At 42.1% G+C, this 19049-nt stretch overlaps 1 pseudogene; it reads left to right on the top strand.

The window, feature by feature from the left end:
- The first annotated feature begins 3848 nt into the window (after positions 1-3848).
- LOC137228323 (eukaryotic translation initiation factor 2 subunit 1-like) lies at positions 3849-18819 on the top strand (annotated as a pseudogene).
- The last annotated feature ends 230 nt before the right edge of the window (positions 18820-19049 follow it).

Here is a 19049-nt window from a genome sequence, read left to right as displayed (position 1 = left end):
CTTTTCAATAAATTAAACCTAGAATTACTATATGACCCTGCAATCCCATTCCTAGATATATACACAAAAGGATTGAAAACATGTGTTCAAACAAAAACTTGACATGAATGTTCATAGCAACACTACTCAAAATAGCCAAAAGGTGGGAACAACCCACATGTCCATCAACTCATAAATGGATAAACAAACTGTGGTATGTCCATCCAATGGAATATTATTCAGCCAAAAAAGGAATGAATTACTGACATGAATTACAACATGACAACTTGAAAACACTGTACTAAGTATAAGAAGACAGATACAAAAGATCACATATTGCACAATTTCATTTATATGAAATATTCAGAATAGGTAAGTCCATAGAGATAGAAAGCAGATTAGTGGTGACTAGGGGGTGGTGAAAAGAAGGAATCAGGAATGACTGCTTAATGGGTACAGGTTCCCTTTTGGGGTGAAAGAAATGTTCTGGAACTAGATAGAGGTGATGGTTGCACAACACTGTGAATATACTTAATGCTACTGAATTGTAAATTTTTTAATGGTTAAATTGTAAATTTCATGTCATGTATATTTTACCACAATTTTAAAAAATTATTATTAAGAAGTAGGAAAATTCTTGTGTGTGTGTGTGTGTGTGTGTGTGTGTGTGTGGGTGGGTGTGTGTGTGTGTGTGTTTTCTTGTTTGGCACTTTTGTTATAAAACAAGGAGAAAAATCAGACAATAGAAATAAACCCAGGAATAAAAGAGATGATGGGATAAGCAGACAAGGACTTTAAAACAGTGATTATAACCATGTTAAATTACTGTATTACTTATCTGTTGCTGTGTAACAAATTAACCCAAAATTTAGCAATGTAAATAGCAAAAATATATTGTATTATCTCACATTTTCCAAAAATGAGAAATTCAGTAGTACATTAGCTCGTGGTTCTAGCTAAGACCCTAACAATTCCTTAAGCATTTAATATGACAAATTTTGCAGTATATATAAAAGACAATAAACTACAAAGGGCAGTAAAAGCCAACATGGTAAGTATAGTAATAAAATGGCAAACGTGGCAGTAAATATAAAAGATCTTTTCTGGTTTTTTAATTTCTCTCAAAGATAATTGGAAGAATTCTCTGGTTATGACAGACGAAGTCCCCTCGTCTCTGCAGAAACAACTATGAAACGTAAATATGAACATAGTGCTGAGACCTTTATCCTAAGACAGAACCCAGTGGACTCAGACAGGCAAGAAAGACAGAAAGCTTATGTGTCACATCTTACAGGAAACACAAAAATCCCTAGGTAAGGCTTGCCTGGTTATGTCATAATCTTGAATAATCTCAGGAGAAAAGCAATAGGGTTCACGTAAAAAACTTAGATGAGACCCAACTTAGCATACACTGGGGAATAAAATGAAGTTCAAACCAAACAGTGCTGGTATATGAATTTATTTTTAGGACTTGTTCGTAAATCAAGATTCTCTATTAGATTGCCAAGGAAAAAGTGAAATATCTGTCCCGACGGAGTTAAACATGGAGCAAAATTCTAAAATTCTCCATCTATCCGCTCTTACGTGGCATCAAAGTGATGTGCTTCCCGCCAGTTGGGATGCTCCCAGCGCCTGATAACCAAGAGCCATTTGAGAGCTGTGAGAAGTCCTTCCAGACAGCTTTCTTAGACAATGTAATTAAGCTTCTTGTTTCCATGAGTACCAAATTATTTGTTTTAAAAAGATTTCCTATGACCTCACATGTTTTTAAATTTGGGGACTTCATGTCTTATTTAGAAAGTCAGCACAGGGACTTCCCTGGTGGTCCGGTGGTGAAGAATCCGCCTTCCAATGCAGGGGATGCAGGTTCAATCTCTGGTAGGGGAACTAAGATCCCACATGCCGCGGGGCAACTAGACCTGCGTGCCACAACTACTGATCCCACGCGCCTCAACTAGAGAGCACGCACACTGCAACGAAGAGCCCACACAAAAGATCCTGCATGCCGCAACGAAGACCCGATGCAGGCAAAAAAATAAAAATTAAATTAAAAAAAAAAAAGACAGCACAGCCTCCATCTGAGCAAAGTAACATGATATGACAGGATAACTGGGCATGTAGTTCACCCCAGTCATGCTCAGACCAGGAAACTGCAGAAGTACATGAATCCTCACCATGAGCGTGGAACAAGGGAGGTGTGTGAAGGGGATTGTGGGACTATCAAGGGAGAACAATGCCCCCTTCTTCCAAATGAAACAAATTAAGATGTAAAAATTCAGTGATGCTCGATTTTGACATCATCAGTGAATGGGGTTAATCTTTTCTGCCCTTTGGTGTTTCAGCATGGCTACAACCTCCTGTCTTCTTTGGGATTTAGATTAATTCAACAAACCTCTCCAGCACCGGCCCCCAGCCCTTGATGTACACTGGAGTTACTGGGGAGCTTAAACAACTACTCATGCCTGGGTCCCATTCCCAGAAATTCCGATTTAATTGGTCTAGAGTGCTGCCCAGGCATCCACTTATTGTAGAAGCTCCCTGCTAATTCTAACAGGCAGCAAAGTTTGAGAACAGGGTCTCTACTGCTTTGTTAGTGAAAGCGTGGGCTGAGGGCCTGGGAACTCGTTAAAAAGGCAAATCTTAGGCACCATCCAGATCTACAAAATCAGAATCTCCACTTTAATAAAACCCCCAGCTAACGCGTATGCATATTCAGTCTGAGAAAGGATGCTCCAGTTCTCTGTATCCTCCTTCTATTCCGCAGAGCAATAGTTCTTGTCCTGGCTATGCTTTAGAATCATCTGGAGAGCCTTTAAAAAGTACTGATGCCTCGTCCTCCCTCCAGAGATTGTTAGAGTGTGGTCCAGGCATGTTTTTTATTTTTTTAAATGTCCCTAAGGAATTTAAATGTAAACTCAAGGCTGAGAGCCACTGCTATAGAAAGATAGTTTTCGTCTATTAATTTAACAGCCTTTGGTATAAAGGCTGTTTATTTCTGTTAAAAATTTAGGGTCCCCGGGAGCAATAACACTTTGTTCTGTTTTTCTACATTGGTTGTCAAATGTTAACGTGCAAAGGCAACAATTGAGTTGCTTATTAAAATGCAGATTACCTATAACAAAAAAGAAGCAGATTCACAGATATAGAGAACAAACTAGTGTTTACCAGTAGGAGGAGGGAAGTGGGGAAGAGCAAAACAGGGGTAGGTGATTAAAAGGTACAAACTAGGGCTTCCCTGGTGGCGCAGTGGTTGAGAGTCCGCCTGCCGATGCAGGGGATGCGGGTTCGTGACCCGGTCCGGGAAGATCCCACATGCTGCGGAGCGGCTGGGCCCGTGAGCCATGGCCGCTGAGCCTGCGCGTCCGGAGCCTGTGCTCCGCGACGGGAGAGGCCACAGCAGTGAGAGGCCCGCGTGCCATAAGAAAAAAAAAGGTACAAACTATTAGGTATAAAATAAGCTACGAGGATATATTGCACAACACAGGAAATATAGCCAATATTTTACAATAACTATAAATGAAGTATAACTTAAAAAAATTGTGAATCACTATACTGTACACCTGTAACTTATATAATATTGTACAGCAACTATACTTCAGTTTTTAAAAATCTTATCAAAATGCAGATTCCCAGTGTCTCACCTTCAGAGAGCTTCCTGGAATGGGGCCCAGAATCTACATTGTTTATAAGCCCCATTGGAAATTCTGGTGTGTATGGTCCTTGTATCACATTTTGGAAATCACTGCTAGCTTCTGACAGAGGAATCTGAGTGTAGACTTTGACGGGGATAGGGAGAGAAGGAAGGGCATGTTAAGGGCCCAGAGTACAGGGGGAGGGAGCAGAAAGAAGTGATGCAGGCAAAGCACAATATGGAGCTCCTTCATCCTCAGGAACAAGCAGTAAAGATCAAGCTCTGCTGTACCAGGCTACTTCCTGTCCAACCAACTCCAAGTTGCCCAAGGAGCAGCAGCTTGCCTGACCTGAGCAAGCACCATCATGGAAGCCCCAGGACAGGGAGACCGGTTAGGCTCTTCATTGCTGCTTCCGAGGGTTCCCAAAGTTTTCCCTTTCCCTTCCTGACCCACCAGATTAAGAATTAGAAGAAACAGAATTTACTCTGGAACCTGAAAGAACACTGTTCAAAACCCCAAATCCATCAATGTACCTTGCCCTACAGAAGTGTGTGAACAACCATACATGGAATCTTTGTAAATCAACTGATATTTTGAATCACTACCCAACATCACTAATAATCAGGGAAATGCAAATCAAAATCATAATGAGCTACCACCTCATATGTCTTAGGATAGCTATTATCAAAAAGACAAGGAACAAGTATTGGTGAGGATGTGGGGAAAAGGGAACCCTCACACACAGTTAGTGGGAATGTAAATTGGTACATTTTCCTATGGAAAATAGGAAGGAGGTTCCTCAAACAATTAGAAATAGAACTATCACGCGATCCAGCAATCCCACTGCCGAATATATATATCCAAAGGAAACGAAATCAGTACCTTGAAGAAGTATCTGCATTCCCGTGTTCATTGCAGCATTATTCACAATGACTAAAATATGGAAACAACCTGTGTCCACTGATGAATAAAGAAAGAAAATGTGGTATATATGTGCATACACACACCACAACGGAATATTATTCAGCCTTAAAAATGGGAAATCCTACCATGTGAGACAACATGGATAAACCTGGAGGACGTCAGGCGAAGTGATATAAGCCAGACACAGAAAGATGAATACTGTATGATCTATGATCTCACTTTTACATGGAATCTAAAAAAGTCAACTCATAGAAGCAGAGGTTAGAATGGAGATTACCAGGGGCTGGAGGGTGGGAGATATGGAGAGATGCTGGTCAAAGGGTATAAACTTCCAGTTATAAGATGGGTAAGTTCTGGGGATCTAATGTACAGCATGGTGACTATAGTAAATAATAGCATGTATTCAAAAGTTGCTGAAAGCAAATCTTAAGTGTTCTCACCACGCACACACACACACATACACACACACACGAAGATAACTACATGAGTTGATGTGTTACTTAGCTTGACTGCTGCAATCATTTCACAATGTATCACCTTGTATACCTCAAATATATATGTTTTATTCATCAATTATACCTTAATAAAGCTAGAGGAGAAACACCGTAGCAGGGAAAAGGGGCTTGCAATTTAAAGGAATCCCCTGATCATTTCTGCATTTCTGACTTTCTTAATAAAGGAGGACGTATTGACTATTGATAGAGTCATTAGTGGATTAAGTAAGAAAATGCACTTAAAACATTAGGACCGGCACTTCCCTGGCGGTCCAGTGGTTAAGACTCCGCGCTACCACTGCAGGGGGTGCAGGTTTGAACCCTAGTCAAGAGAACTAAGATCCTGCACGCTGTGCAGCGTAGCCAAAAAAAATTTAAAAATAAAACATTAGCACAGTCCCTGGTACATAGTAATATTCAAAAAATGTTAGATATTATTTTTCCTGTGATGATGGAATTTGTATAACCTAGACCTCAGAAGACCTATCTATCCCTTCCCACCTCAGGGTCATAACCAGTCCTGGGAGCCTTAATGAGATTTATGTCTATTATACATGAGCTTGCAGATGGACACGTTCTTCAGGCAAAGTCACAATCTGTCAGTGACTGACCAAATGCTAACCCCCTAGAGAAGGTCAGAGTGAGCAGAACAGGGAAATCCAGCCCACAGTCTCCACTGGTAAGGAACAGTTGTGATTCTTTTTCCATAACAAATCCATTCATAAACCATTTGGTCTCATTCAGTGCAGGTTTACTATGTAAAGACACAGGTTTAAATCTCTTCTAATCCCTCATGGTTATTAGTTCCACTTTACTGATGCGAAAAGGTCTAGAAAGTGACAAAGCAACCACTAAGAGCTGGGTCTGTCTGTATCCCTAGCACAGGTTGTAACCACTCTGTACATTCACCTCCCTCGGGAACTATTGTCCCAATAAATGTTCACTTTGTCACACTATCAAAATAAGCAAAGGCAAGTTGTTTGTAAGATGATGCTCAGTCATGCTACATAAGACCTCAACCACTGGAAATGATCCCGAATGACAGAATGTAAGCTCTCTCTCTTAAAAACCAGATTCCATATAAGAAGTTGGTAAGATACTGGCTATTCACATGAGCCTAATTTACCTCGTTGTTTGTGAAGTGACTTTCTTAACGACGAATCGGGATGTCAGGCAGATCCAAAAGACAGTCATTTACCCACTGGAGGCCTCCATGAAGAGTCTGAGCACCTGCTCTACCAGCTGAACTCACCCCTGAGCCCTGCCACCCAGCGTGCCTGGTTGTGGACTCGGCTCCACAGACTTTGCCCCAGTGTGTCCTCTATGAAGGGTACACAGCTACAATGTGATCTATGTTTGCATTGTAAAATGGTCACCACCGTCAAGTTCAGTAACACATCCACCACCTCACATAGTTACCATTGTGTGCGTGCATGTTAGAGTATGTGTGTGTGTGTGTGTGTGTGTGTGTGTGTGTGTCTTTATTCCTGTGCTCGGGCTTTCTCTAGTTGTGGCGAGCGGGGTCTACTCTTCGCTGCGGTGCGCGGCCTTCTCATTGCCATGGCTTATCTTCATTGCGGAGCACGGGTTCTAGGTGTGCAGGCTTCAGTAGTTCCTGCATGCAGGTTCAGTAGTTGTGGCTCGCGGGCTCTAGAGCGCAGGCTCAGTAGTTGTGGCGCACGGGCTTAGTTGCTCCGCGGCATGTGGGATCTTCCCAGCCCAGGGCCCGAACCCATGTCCCCTGCATTGGCAGGCGGATTCTTAACCACTGCACCATCAGGGAAGTCCCAACAAGACAGTATTTTTAACTACAGTCACCATGAGGTACAGATCCCCAGAACTTATTCACCTTATAACTGGAAGTTCATACCCTTTGACCAGCCTCTCCTCATTTCCCCCACCCCAAGGCCCTGGCAACCACCCTTCTAGTCTCTGCTTCTGCTTCTGGGAGTAGACTTTTTTAGACTCCACATAAGAGTGAGATCACCTGGTCCCTCCCTTCCTTCTTAGTCCAAGGGCTCCATCTGTACTGTCTGGCAGTCCCAGGTTTCAGGTTGGAGGCCCTGTTAGACCTCCGCGGTCTCCTAGGAGTTTCGACTCGCCCAGGAAACAACAAGAGTCGGAAGCCGATGCAAAACGCAAGAGGTTTATTGAAGGCCGGTGCACCGGGGTTCCTTGGTCCTCACGCAGGAGGCCGAAGAAGGAACCCCTTTTGGGCGCGAATATGTCAGTTTTATAGGTTCCTACTTCCCCGTATGTAAATTATAGATTTGGTTGTGTTTTCCTGCTGATTGGTCCCGGCTTAGGCTCGGACCAGAGAGGGAACTTGTCCCCAGCTTCCTGATTGGTCTTTGACAGATACCTTTTTTACATTTTGTTTATCTCCCTCCTTCTCGGAAGGGGGCCGGACATCCTGGAAATTCACCCATTGTCTAAGAAGCCCCTATTGTCTGGAGAGTTCTTAATCATTAGCTGGAACAATGTCCCTCGAGTCCCACAGCCCCATTACACTTGCTGTACCAGTGGGTGTTCTCAGATGCCAGGGGCCGACATTTGGTGGGGATCTACATCCAGAGTAGGACCACAAGATGACAGCAGCAGGGCGAGGTAACCCAGCCCACGATTGTCCGGAGCACTTAAGGAAATGAAATCTCAGCAGGTTTCCGATTTTCCTCTTAATTAGCTTCCTCCATTCCCTTAGGCGTTTATTCCCTTAGCGGGATCCTACACCATAAACTTTCCTTTGTCCCGGCTCAAGGGTATTAAGTAAATACCTGGCAGCCACTACCAGCAGCTTTAGAGGACTTTCTGCAGCCCACAGCAGGCCCCCTGGCCTGACAGCTTCTGCTAATGCTAACTGGAGTGCATGGATCACACTTTCGGTCCAGAGGAGAGGATTTCAACAGTGCTGCTCAGCCTGCCTAGACCTCCTGCCACAGGAGTCCTAGAGTCTCCTGCAAAGAGCTTCTGTCATGTGCATTTACTCCTGGCAAGTCTCCCGAAGGGGCAGCAGGTGTTTATTTTATACACATTAAAGGACTTGCTTTCCCGTATCTCTAGGTGTTCTGAGATGGAGAGGTCAAAGGACAAACAGAATAAACCCATAACTATAATAACATTAATTCCATTTGAAACAGATTGAAGCAACTCAAATTATGGATCCAATGGAGCCAATGTTAATTCTACAGATAAATGTTATAAATCTAGAAACAAAACAGACTCACAGATATAGAGAACAGACTTGTGGGTGCCAAGGGGGAGGGGAGTGGGGGAGGGATGGATTGGGAGTTTGGGATTAGCAGATGCAAACTATTATATATAGGATGGATAAATAAGATGGTCCTACTGTATAGCATAGGGAGCTATATTCAATACTCTGTGATAAACCATAATGGAAAAGAATATGAAAAAGAATATATAGGGCTTCCCTGGTGGCGCAGTGGTTGAGAGTCCGCCTGCCGATGCAGGGGACACGGGTTCGTGTCCTGGTCCGGGAGGATCCCACATGCCACAGAGCGGCTGGGCCCGTGAGCCATGGCCGCTGAGCCTGCGCGTCTGGAGCCTGTGCTCCGCAACGGGAGAGGCCATAGCAGTGAGAGGCCCGCATACCGCAAAAAAAAAAGGATATATATATATATATATATATATATATATATATATATATATATATATATAAATAACTGAATCACTTTGCTGTACAGCAGAAATTAACACAACACTGCAAATCAACTATACGTCAATAAAATGTTATAAATCTCATCACCAGGTTAGTTAAAATCACACATCATGTCAAAATGACACTGACATCTGGTGACCTGGAGGGTCTGATTCTGCCAACAGCTGCTCCCTCTCCTGAACCTTGACGCCTCCATAGGTCTGTCCAGCATGATCACTATGTTACGTTTTTAAAGAAGAAAGTGGCGAAAGTTAAGAGAGAGAAGAGAATTGGGGAGAGAAGGGACATCGTTCTACTTCTATATTAGAAAACCTGAATCTTTATTTCTATGGCTGAATTATGCTTCCAGGTAAAATGCTGCTAGATAATGTCATGCAAAATGTTGCAGTTGAAATGTTTATCTTTGCTTCCTTTAGTTGGATGAAGATAAAAATTCATTCATTTGTTCATTCATTCAACAGGTACTGGGGTTGTAGTTTAGAGAACGAAGGGTTGCTTTATTATTCCACCTAGACAAAGGGACATCCCAGGACTGTTCTGAATAAAATGGGAGGTAAGATCACCCTAATTATTGAGCACTTTCTATATAGTTGTGTAAAAACAGAAAATGTCTGGGGGGGGGGGGTGGAGGAGCTGTTTTTCATTCCTAAATCCAAAATCAGTGCTAACGCCCACTTGCTCTCAAAATATCTGAAAATTTTGGTGAAACCTATTGGTTCTTTCAAGTAAAATAAAAATATGTGCTCAGGGCTTCCCTGGTGGCGCAGTGGTTGAGAGTCCGCCTGCTGATGCAGGGGACACGGGTTCGTGCCCCGGTCCGGGAAGATCCCACATGCCACGGAGCGTCTGGGCCTGTGAGCCATGGCCGCTGAGCCTGCGCGTCCGGAGCCTGTGCTCCGCAACGGGAGAGGCCACAACAGTGAGAGGCCCGCGTACTGCAAAAAAAAAAAAAAAAAATATGTGCTCAGGTCATCCAACCACTGTTTTTTCTGGCTTGGAACAATTCTCTCTACCAAATAGGATCCAGGTTCTTCCCTGTATTTTTGAGAAAAGGTTGAATTTGAATAGATAATTCTGTTTTTATTTGCATTCATACATGATGAAGAGGTCCCTGAGACCTAATCTTAGCAAAAAAAATTTGTTCTCTTTCGAAAATGAGGAAATCACTGAATCACCACTCAAGGGAACATTACACAGATGGTGAAGATCTATTTTAAATAGTCAAGCAGGACACAGTACAAAAAAATACACATATGTGTGTAAATACAAATATGTATAGATAGATAGGTAGGTGGATATAGTTTTAGAAAGACGAGCATAGTTGGTGTTAACTCGTGTTTTCATAGAACAGCATTTAAGGTTTAGAAATAAATTTTGCCCACATTATCGCAGTTGATTCTCACAACAATTGGCTTAGATAGTATCCCTAGCCCCATTTTACAGTCAAGGAAATTAACTACTATACATAGACACAGACTGGCACTTGAAGCTTTTAACTCAGATTCCACTGATCTTCTTACAATAAAACAATAGCTCATTAGAGATGTTTAAGGGATAATGTTTATAAAAAGAGTCCCTACCTCCATCAGATTTGAAACTTTTCAAAGCACTTTCACATTTGTTTATTCAATATACTTAAAGGGACTACTATGCCGCACACACTGACTAGATACCAGAGGCACAGAGGTGAATAAAACTCTCCCTTGTTATAAGGAACTGGACATCTAATGTATAAGACAGATAAGGAAACTGGTCCACTTCAGTAGTTCAGTGAAATGAAGGATGGGCACAACATGCCATGAGCCACAGAAAAGAGCACCAAGTCCAAGTTCTGGGGACCAAAGAAAGCATTCCACTGGCGTAATGCCTGCAAGAGAAGTAGGAGTTTGCTTAAGCACATGAGCTCATGACCTCAAGTCGGGAAACATCAGGCTATATTAAAGCAACACAAGTTGTCTGTAAACAGTTGTAGGAAAAGATGTGTTTCAGGATAGAATGTTGGATAAGTAGCCAGGCCCAGGATGAGAGCCTGGAATGCTAGGCTAAGGAAGTTGAAATGAGTCTATAGGCTTAGGATGCCAAGGAAAGGAGAAAGAGGTGAGACAGGAGACAGGGAGACACCTGGGGAAGCAAATGCAATAGGCTTGGCGAAAGATGGCTGGGATCTGAATTTAAGAGGAGGAGGAGGAAAGCATAACCAGGAAATGTATTTAAGATGTAGAGTTAGTAGGATGAGGGGTGAGAAGAAAGCAAGTGTAACTCTGAGTTCTTTAAGTAAGTTTCATGAACCAGGATGGGGCATATAGAAGATGAGCAGCATTTCTGAGGGACCCCAGTAAGCTCACTTTTTTGGGAGTTTGGGATTAGCAGATGCAAACTATTATATATAGAATGGATAAACAACAAGTTCCTACTGTATAGTACAGGGAACTATCTTCAATATCCCGTAATAAATCATAATGGAAAGTAATATGAAAAAGAATGTATATATATGTATAACTGAATCACTTTGCTGTACAGCAGAAATTTAATACAACAGTATAAGCCAACTATACTTCAATAAAATAAATTTTTAGAAAGAAATTCACTTTTGTACATATTGAGTATAAGTGCCCTATAGAGCAGTGAAGTGGCAAGACCTAGAGAGAACTGGCAATCAACTCCTGAAGCTCAGGGGAAAATTCTAGGTGGTAGATACAGATTTGAGACTCTAGTGTGAGGCCAAAGGTGAGGCAAAAAAAAAAAAAAAAAAAAAGGCCATACATTGGACAGGGGAACAGAAGAATACTTCAGGTGGGGAGACGGGGAAGGATTTTTAAATAGTAGACGGCTGTTATCCTGTTTTGTTTTATTACAGAGCTAATTAGTTGGAAATATGTGTTTTAATCAAACAATATGTAGAAAAAAAAAATTCCCCCTCACCTTGTTTTATTAGGAAATATACGTGTACCTCCACAGTCTTTTCCCTTATTAAATGGACTTTGAATCATATATACTGAAAAACAAGATTAAAGGAAGCTTTTCTTCCATGATGTCAAATTGATGAATGTGTGGTGACCTTTCATAGAGGGAGTTGCACTAGGGAGAAGGGGACATAGTTCTAGAAGCCCCAGAGCACTGACCTCCAATGTTTCTGCCAGTTCCAGCACCATTTCATTCAGCCTCTCCACGTACTCGTATCTAAACAAATACTTTCAACCTCCACCCACCCATGTTCTCATCCCTTTCAAATATCAGATGTAGAGGTCCCCACGGCCAGTAATAATGCCAAAGAATGACTGAAATCTCTCTCTAGTCCTGGGAAACAGGCCATGTAATAAGAAAGAGGGAGGTAACTTCGCTAAGTGTCCCACAGTGAAGTCACTTTTGGCTCCGTTCTGATTGTCCAAATGGCCTGAGCAACTGGATCCCATCATCTCAAGAAACGGCTTCCTACAGTGTGAATATGGCTCTGACCTTTGTGACCTTGGATCATACTGTGGGCAGAATTGTCCCCTACCCTAAATTCATATGTTGAAGTCCTAACCCCCAGAACCTCAGAATATAATTAAATTTGGAGATACAGTCTTTAAAGGGTGATTAAGTTAATGAGGTCTTTTGGGTGGATCATAATCCAATATGACTTGTGTCCTTATAAGAAGAGGAGATTTGGACACAGATGCACAGAGAAGGCCAAGTAAGGGCACAGCAGGAAGGCAGCCATCTGCAAGCCAGGGAGAGAGGCCTCAGCAGAAAACCAAACCTGCTGCTACCTTGATCTTGGACTTCCAGCCTTCAGAACTGTGAGAAAATATATTTCTGTTGTTTAAGCCACCTAGCCTGTGGTACTTTATTATGCAGCCCTAGCAAACCAATACAGGCACTTATTAAACATGGCATAAAATATGTGCCAGGGATTTCCCAAAATGAAGTTAAATGGAAAAAAAATCAGGCTTGTTTTGCAATTGAGGGTATTGATGACACATAACTGTATTTTGTAAAATCTGTTCATCTGTTTACACATTCTATAGAAGTCTAACCATCCAGGAGAGAAGCTAGTGTGTGGTTACTTGAATTTTATATCGTCTTTGCTACAGAATTCACTGATGAGTAGGGTTGCATGAAATTACATCCATCCTATGGCTCAGATGTTGTACCACAAGATACAGTGAACTGCTTTAGACAGATTGTATTGAGTTGATTCTGCAAAACTCTTAATATTTGAAACACAAAACTCTAAATATCATATAATATTTCCAAAGCAGAAAGAAAAAAGTGTGGACAGTATCTCTGCTTGTGTACCAAGTTATATTTTCCCCTCACTTTTCCCTGTTTGATTTGTCACCAAGTCTTCTGAAATAGCCCTCACATCTGTCTTCCCACCCAGACTGACTGTCACTGCCTTCATTCAAATCCTTATAATTTCTGGCACATCCTATTAGCCACTGAACTAAACCTTTCAAAGGGAATGAAATGCTGTTGGTGGGGATGTAAATTGGTGCGGCCACTATGGAAAATGGTATGGAGGTTCCTCAAAAAGCTAAAAAAAAATGTTTTCATATGATCCAGCAATCCCACTCCTGGGCATATACCCAGACAAAACTACAATTCAAAAAGATACATGTACTCCTATGTTCATAGCAGCACTATTTCCAATAGCCAAGTCATGGAAACAACCTAAATGTTTGTCGATAGGTGAATGGATAAAGAAGATGTGAGATAGATCTATATCTATATACATATACATATATAACGGAATATTACTCAGCCATAAAAAAGAATGAAATAATGCCATTTGCAGCAACACGGATGGACCTAGAGATTATCATACCAAGCAAAGTAAGTCGGAAAGAGAAAGACAAATACCATATGATATCACATATATGGGAAGCAGCTGAATTGCACGGGGAGATCAGCTTGGTGCTTTGCGACCACCTAGAGGATGGGATAGGGAGGGAGACACAAGAGGGAGGGGGATATGGGGATATATGTATACATATAGCTGATTCACTTTGTTATACAGCAGAAACTAACACAACATTGTAAAGCAATTCTACCAATAAAGATGTTAAAAAAATAATAAAATAAAAATAAAATACAATACAAATGAACATATCTACGAAACAGAAACAGACTCACGGAGAGAACAGACTTGTGGCTGCTAAGGGGGAGGGGGTGGGGAAGGAAAGGATTGGAAGTTTGGGATTAGCAGAGGCAAACTAATATATATAGGATGGATAAACAACAAGGTCCTATTGTATAGCACAGGGAACTATATTCAATAGCCTGTGATAAACCATAATGTAAAAGTATATGAAAAAGAATATATATATGTATAACTGAGCCACTTTGCTGTACAGTAGAAATTAACACATTGTAAATCAATTATACTTCAATAAAATTTTTAAAAATAAATTTTTAATTAATTTTTTTTAAGGGAGTGAAATGTTGGGGAATGGTTAAGGAGCACAGTCACTTGAGTTAGAGTCCCAGCTCCACCTAAATGTGTGACCTGACCCAAATCTAAGCCTCAACTATTCATGATTAAAATAGCGGTAATTAGTAGCAGTACTCTCCTCATAGCACTGTTAGAAAATTAAGTGAAATAAGTAGAAAGCATGTGGCATAGTACATAGTAAAATACTCAGAAAATATGGGGTGTACTATGATTAATCTTTTAGAATCCATCACCCTACAATGTTTTGTCATGCTCTTATGCAGAATTTCTTTATGCAGAAATTCCAAGATTTTCCCATGCTGAGATTTCTTGCCATCTATAATATGAAAACAATAGGCCTGTTGAATGTTCTGTTTCAGACAGCACAGGCTTCTCCTGCCCAAGTCTCCTCAGTGAAGGGCCCCACGCTCCCTGTTTGAAAATCCCGGTCCTAACTGACATTTCCCAAGTCCCCACTAAAATCCCTTCTCCATAATACCCTCTGCTCCAACTTCTTTTTCCAAAGCACCAAACTCATCTTAACAATCCTTCAGTGGTCTATTCTGGTTCAGGAGATGAAGCCCAAACACTGCGACATGGCCCACAGCACCTTGGTCAAGATACCTCAGCCTCCAAATTCTCATCTCCAGCCACGAGGCCCAGCCCACAGCCTGGCAAATGGCAGGAGCTCAGCAAATGTTTGTTTGCTGAGAAGAGAACCTGAAAAACTCACACCACAGGCTCGAAGGCTTGCTTCTCCTCCATCTGCATCCGTGTGTTGTGTTGTTTCCTCCGGGGGCTGCCATAACAAATGACCACAAATTGGTTCTCTCACAGATCTGAGGCCCAAAAGTCTGAAATAAAGGTGCTGGCAGAGCCATGCTCCCTCTACAAATTCTATGGAAGGATCCTTCCTGCATCTTTCAGCTTCTGGTGGCTCCTGGTGCTCCTGGGCTTGTGGCTGCATCACTCTCATCTCTGCGTCCATCTTCACGTGGCCTTCTTCCCTGTGTCTGTTCTGTGTTTGTGTGTCAAATTTCCCTCTCTTTCTCTTATAAGGACACTAGTCATTGGACCCAGGACCCACTCTAATATCATTTTGAGCTCCTGAACATAATATCAATATCTGCAAAGCCCCTAGTTCCAATAAAGTCACATTTGCAAGTACCTGGGGTTAAGAGTTGGACATATCTTTTTGAGGAACATGATTCAACCCACTACAACTTTCAAGGGTTAGGGAGGTCGAGGAGGGAGGTGTGACTGGAACACAGAGAGCTCTGACCATGTTCAGGAAGGAAATGGGATGTTCATTTGCAGTTCAGAGATCAAAGCTATCTGGGTACTAAGTATGCCATCTGGCAAGATCTCCTGAACCAGCCCAGGGTAGCAGGGGAGCAATGTTTTCTGCCCAGCTGTTTTGTTTCAGATCCACATGTTAATGGTATGGGTTTTTGCTTTGGAACTGTGGAAGACTATTATTAATAAGGCAAATTAGAGGAAAGAAAAAAATCACATAAATCCCTACATTCTCACATCTTTTTTCCCCATATTTAGGTTTTAGTTTGGGTTTTTTATAATAGGTAATTTAAAATTAAACCTGCACATAAGAGTTTATAAGGTTTGTTATAAAAAGGAAAATAGATCACAAAACAAAAACAAAAATAGCAATTCATAGCTCCCTTCCATCTCCTGCTAGTCAAAGACAACCACTCTCAAATCTTTCAGCTGATTCTTTAAGCATCTACTTCCATATATTCAGTACCAGGCTTATAGTAATTGCTCTTGCTTTGTCAGCTTCAGATGTTATCAGCCGGCTGGTGCCTTGGCCTCGATGGCTCTTCATCTCTCCCCCACTTCCACCATCACCACCACCACTACCACACACACACCACGCACACACTCACCCACGCACACATACACACACAATCACACGCTTCCTATTGCCTTGTACTTTTGACATGCTTGTATATTAATTTTAGTTAGATCAAGAGTCAGTGTTTACATTATCCACAGTTGAGGCCAGAAGTATGCTGTTTTTTGCTTTGTTTTCTAGATATTTATCACTAATACATTTTCAAATTTTTCTGCATTGTCTAAATCTCCTCTCAATATTCTATTAATGCTTCTTTTGGCGCCCTGACTTGTTTTCACCGGTTCAGTTGTTTCCTGTGCCTGCCACACACCTGCCGTCCTGGGCTCTCCCCTGGCCCTCACCTGGAGGATTCCCTTCATCCCTGTCTCCCACGGGATCTCCTGTTTCCCAGGCCCCCATCTTCCTTTCCATTTGTTTACCCTCGTTGTGATGGAGCACTTCCTCCAGTATCTTCCTAAGAAAGGATGTCAATTCCTAGAGACCCTGAAGTTCTGAAAATATCTTCAGTCTATTTCATATTTAATTGATGTGCTGACTGGGAATAAAATTCTAAGTCAAAAATAATTCTTTCAGAATTTGTAAGAAATTGCTCCACTGATTTTTAACTTTCTCAGTTGCTACTGAAAAATCCACAATCATTCTCTGCCAACATCTTCTCCCAACCACCCACCTCTACCTCCAAGCTTATAAGATGTTCTCTTTGTCCCCATGGTTCTGTCATTCCATGAGGATGTAAGGACCAGCCAGAAGCAGGAAACCAACCGTACTCCCAGGTGGACATTGTTAAGACTTTTAAATAAAGGAACTAGTTACACAGGCCATGATGAAAAGAACAGGGATTTGCAGACACTTTGGGACCAGCAAGTACAGAAAGCTCTCAGCACCCTTTGATGTGAGGGGCCAGGAAGAAGAAAGAAATATCTGTAACAGATTCTGTTGCGTGCAGCAGCTCTAGACAAAGGATTGCCCAAGGGAACTGTAGCAATAGCAAGAGTAGCCACTTTTAGGACTATGTATAATCTTGTCATAGCTGGGGTCGTCTGGTCGTGATGACAGAAAAACCACATTTTTGTCCTCACTCACGTAATCTCCCCAGTGGCTGCTTGGTGCTTGCTGGCTGTATACTGGCCTCTGGCTTATCAGATACTCCTTCCTATATTTATATATAACAAAGGCTTTCTTTTTGCTGAGGAAGAGGGTGTGCATTAGCTGTGGACACAGGAAGGAGATCAGTTGGTAGAACTTAGTCCTTGCAATTTAGTTGGAGAGTCCAGCTGTCCAGCAGGGACGAAGTACAGCTCTTGGCCCGCTCCCCCAGGGCCCTGCACAAAGGCCAGTTTGGGCAGGAAAGAAATAGACAATGGGATGCTGAGGAGAGTCCACGGCTGCTGTGGGCGGATCAAGTGTGATCTCTCTGATTGAAGAGCGTGGCGCGGGACGCCAGTGGGGAATTCAACACACATACCTCACAATGCCGGTCTAATTTGTAGATTTTATCAGCACAAATTTCCTGAGGTGGAAGATGTAGTGATGGCGAAGGTAAGGTCCATTGCTGAAATGGGAGCTTATGTCAGCTTGCTGGAATACAACAACATCGAAAGCATGATTCTTCTGAGTGAGTTGTCCAGAAGGCGTATCCGTTATATAAACAAGCTCATCCGAATTGGCAGGAATGAATGTGTGGTTGTCATTAGAGTGGACAAAGAAAAAGGATGGACTGATTTTTCAAACAGAAGAGTTTCTCCGAGGAAGCAATCAAATGATCAAATGTGAAGATAAATTTACCAAATCCACAACTGTTTACAGCATTCTTCGTCATGTTGCTGAGGTCTTAGAATACACCAAGGACGAACAGCTGGAAAGCCTGTTCCAGGGGACTGCTTGAGTCTTCGATGACTACAAGAGACCCGGATATGGCGCCTATGATGCATTTAAGCACGCAGTCTCAGACCCATCTATTTTGGATAGCTTAGATTTGAATGGAGATGAACGGGAAGTACTCATTAACAATATTAATAGGTGTTTAACCCCACAAGCTGTCAAAATTGGAGCAGACAGTGAAGTGGCTTGTTATGGTTATGAAGGCATCAATGCTGTAACAGCAGCCCTGAGAGCAGGTCTGAATTGTTCTACAGAAACCATGCCCTCAAGATGAATCTAATAGTTCCTCCTCGGTATGTAATGACTACAGCCACCCTGGAAGGAACAGAAGGCCTCTCTGTCCTCAACCAAGCTATGGCTGTCATAAAAGAAAAGACTGAGGAAAAGAGGGGCGTCTTCAGTGTTCAAGTGGAGCCCAACGTGGTGACAGATACAGATGAGACTGAACTTGCAAGGCAGCTGGAGAGGCTAGAGAGAGAAAACGCAGAAGTGGATGGAGACTGTAATGCGGAAGAAATGGAAGCCAAAGCCGAAGGTTAACTTTGTGGGCAACAGAGTCCAGTTTAAGGAACACAAAGCAGCCTTCCTGGCTGTTAACCCTAGACTCGAAAGTTTTCCAGTATTGAAAGATTCAAAGTTGAGTAGTTTTTATTTCGAAGTATTTAAATGTCCCGACAGACCAAAATGTGAAGTGCCCTCCTAAATGTCAGCTGTTTTCACACAGGAGCTCTAACATCTTGAGCATTTTTTCAGGGAGTGGCCTAATTTCACTAGAGACAAATCTTTAAGAACAGTCATAAAACGGGGCGTGTGATTTCCATTTCTGATGTCTCCAGATTGGCGCCCCTCTGTAGTTCAGTGCCTCCACGAGCCTTACCAGGGGCGCCCAAAGCAAATGGTCCTAACCTTTCTATATAAAATGTATCAAGCAAACATTAAATAAATTTCTGGGATATTTTAAAAAAAAGAAAGAAAGAAATAGACAAGGGGACTTGTATCTGGAAGGCCTTAAAGGCTCTTCTAAGTAGGACACAAATGGGCAGGCCATGAAGGAAAACATCCTTCAAAGGACCCAGGATAGGCCAAGGTAAGTCCTGATAGAGCGTCCGCAAGCCCCTATAGAAAGATCTTGGTATGAGCTAAAGAAAGGTACCCCTTATATGGAGACAAGAGA

This window comes from Pseudorca crassidens, chromosome 7, assembly GCF_039906515.1.
Source record: "Pseudorca crassidens isolate mPseCra1 chromosome 7, mPseCra1.hap1, whole genome shotgun sequence".
Taxonomy (NCBI): Eukaryota; Metazoa; Chordata; class Mammalia; order Artiodactyla; family Delphinidae; genus Pseudorca; species Pseudorca crassidens.
The sequence above is the reverse complement of the archived record's forward strand: the minus strand, read 5'-3'. Positions and strand labels throughout refer to the sequence as shown.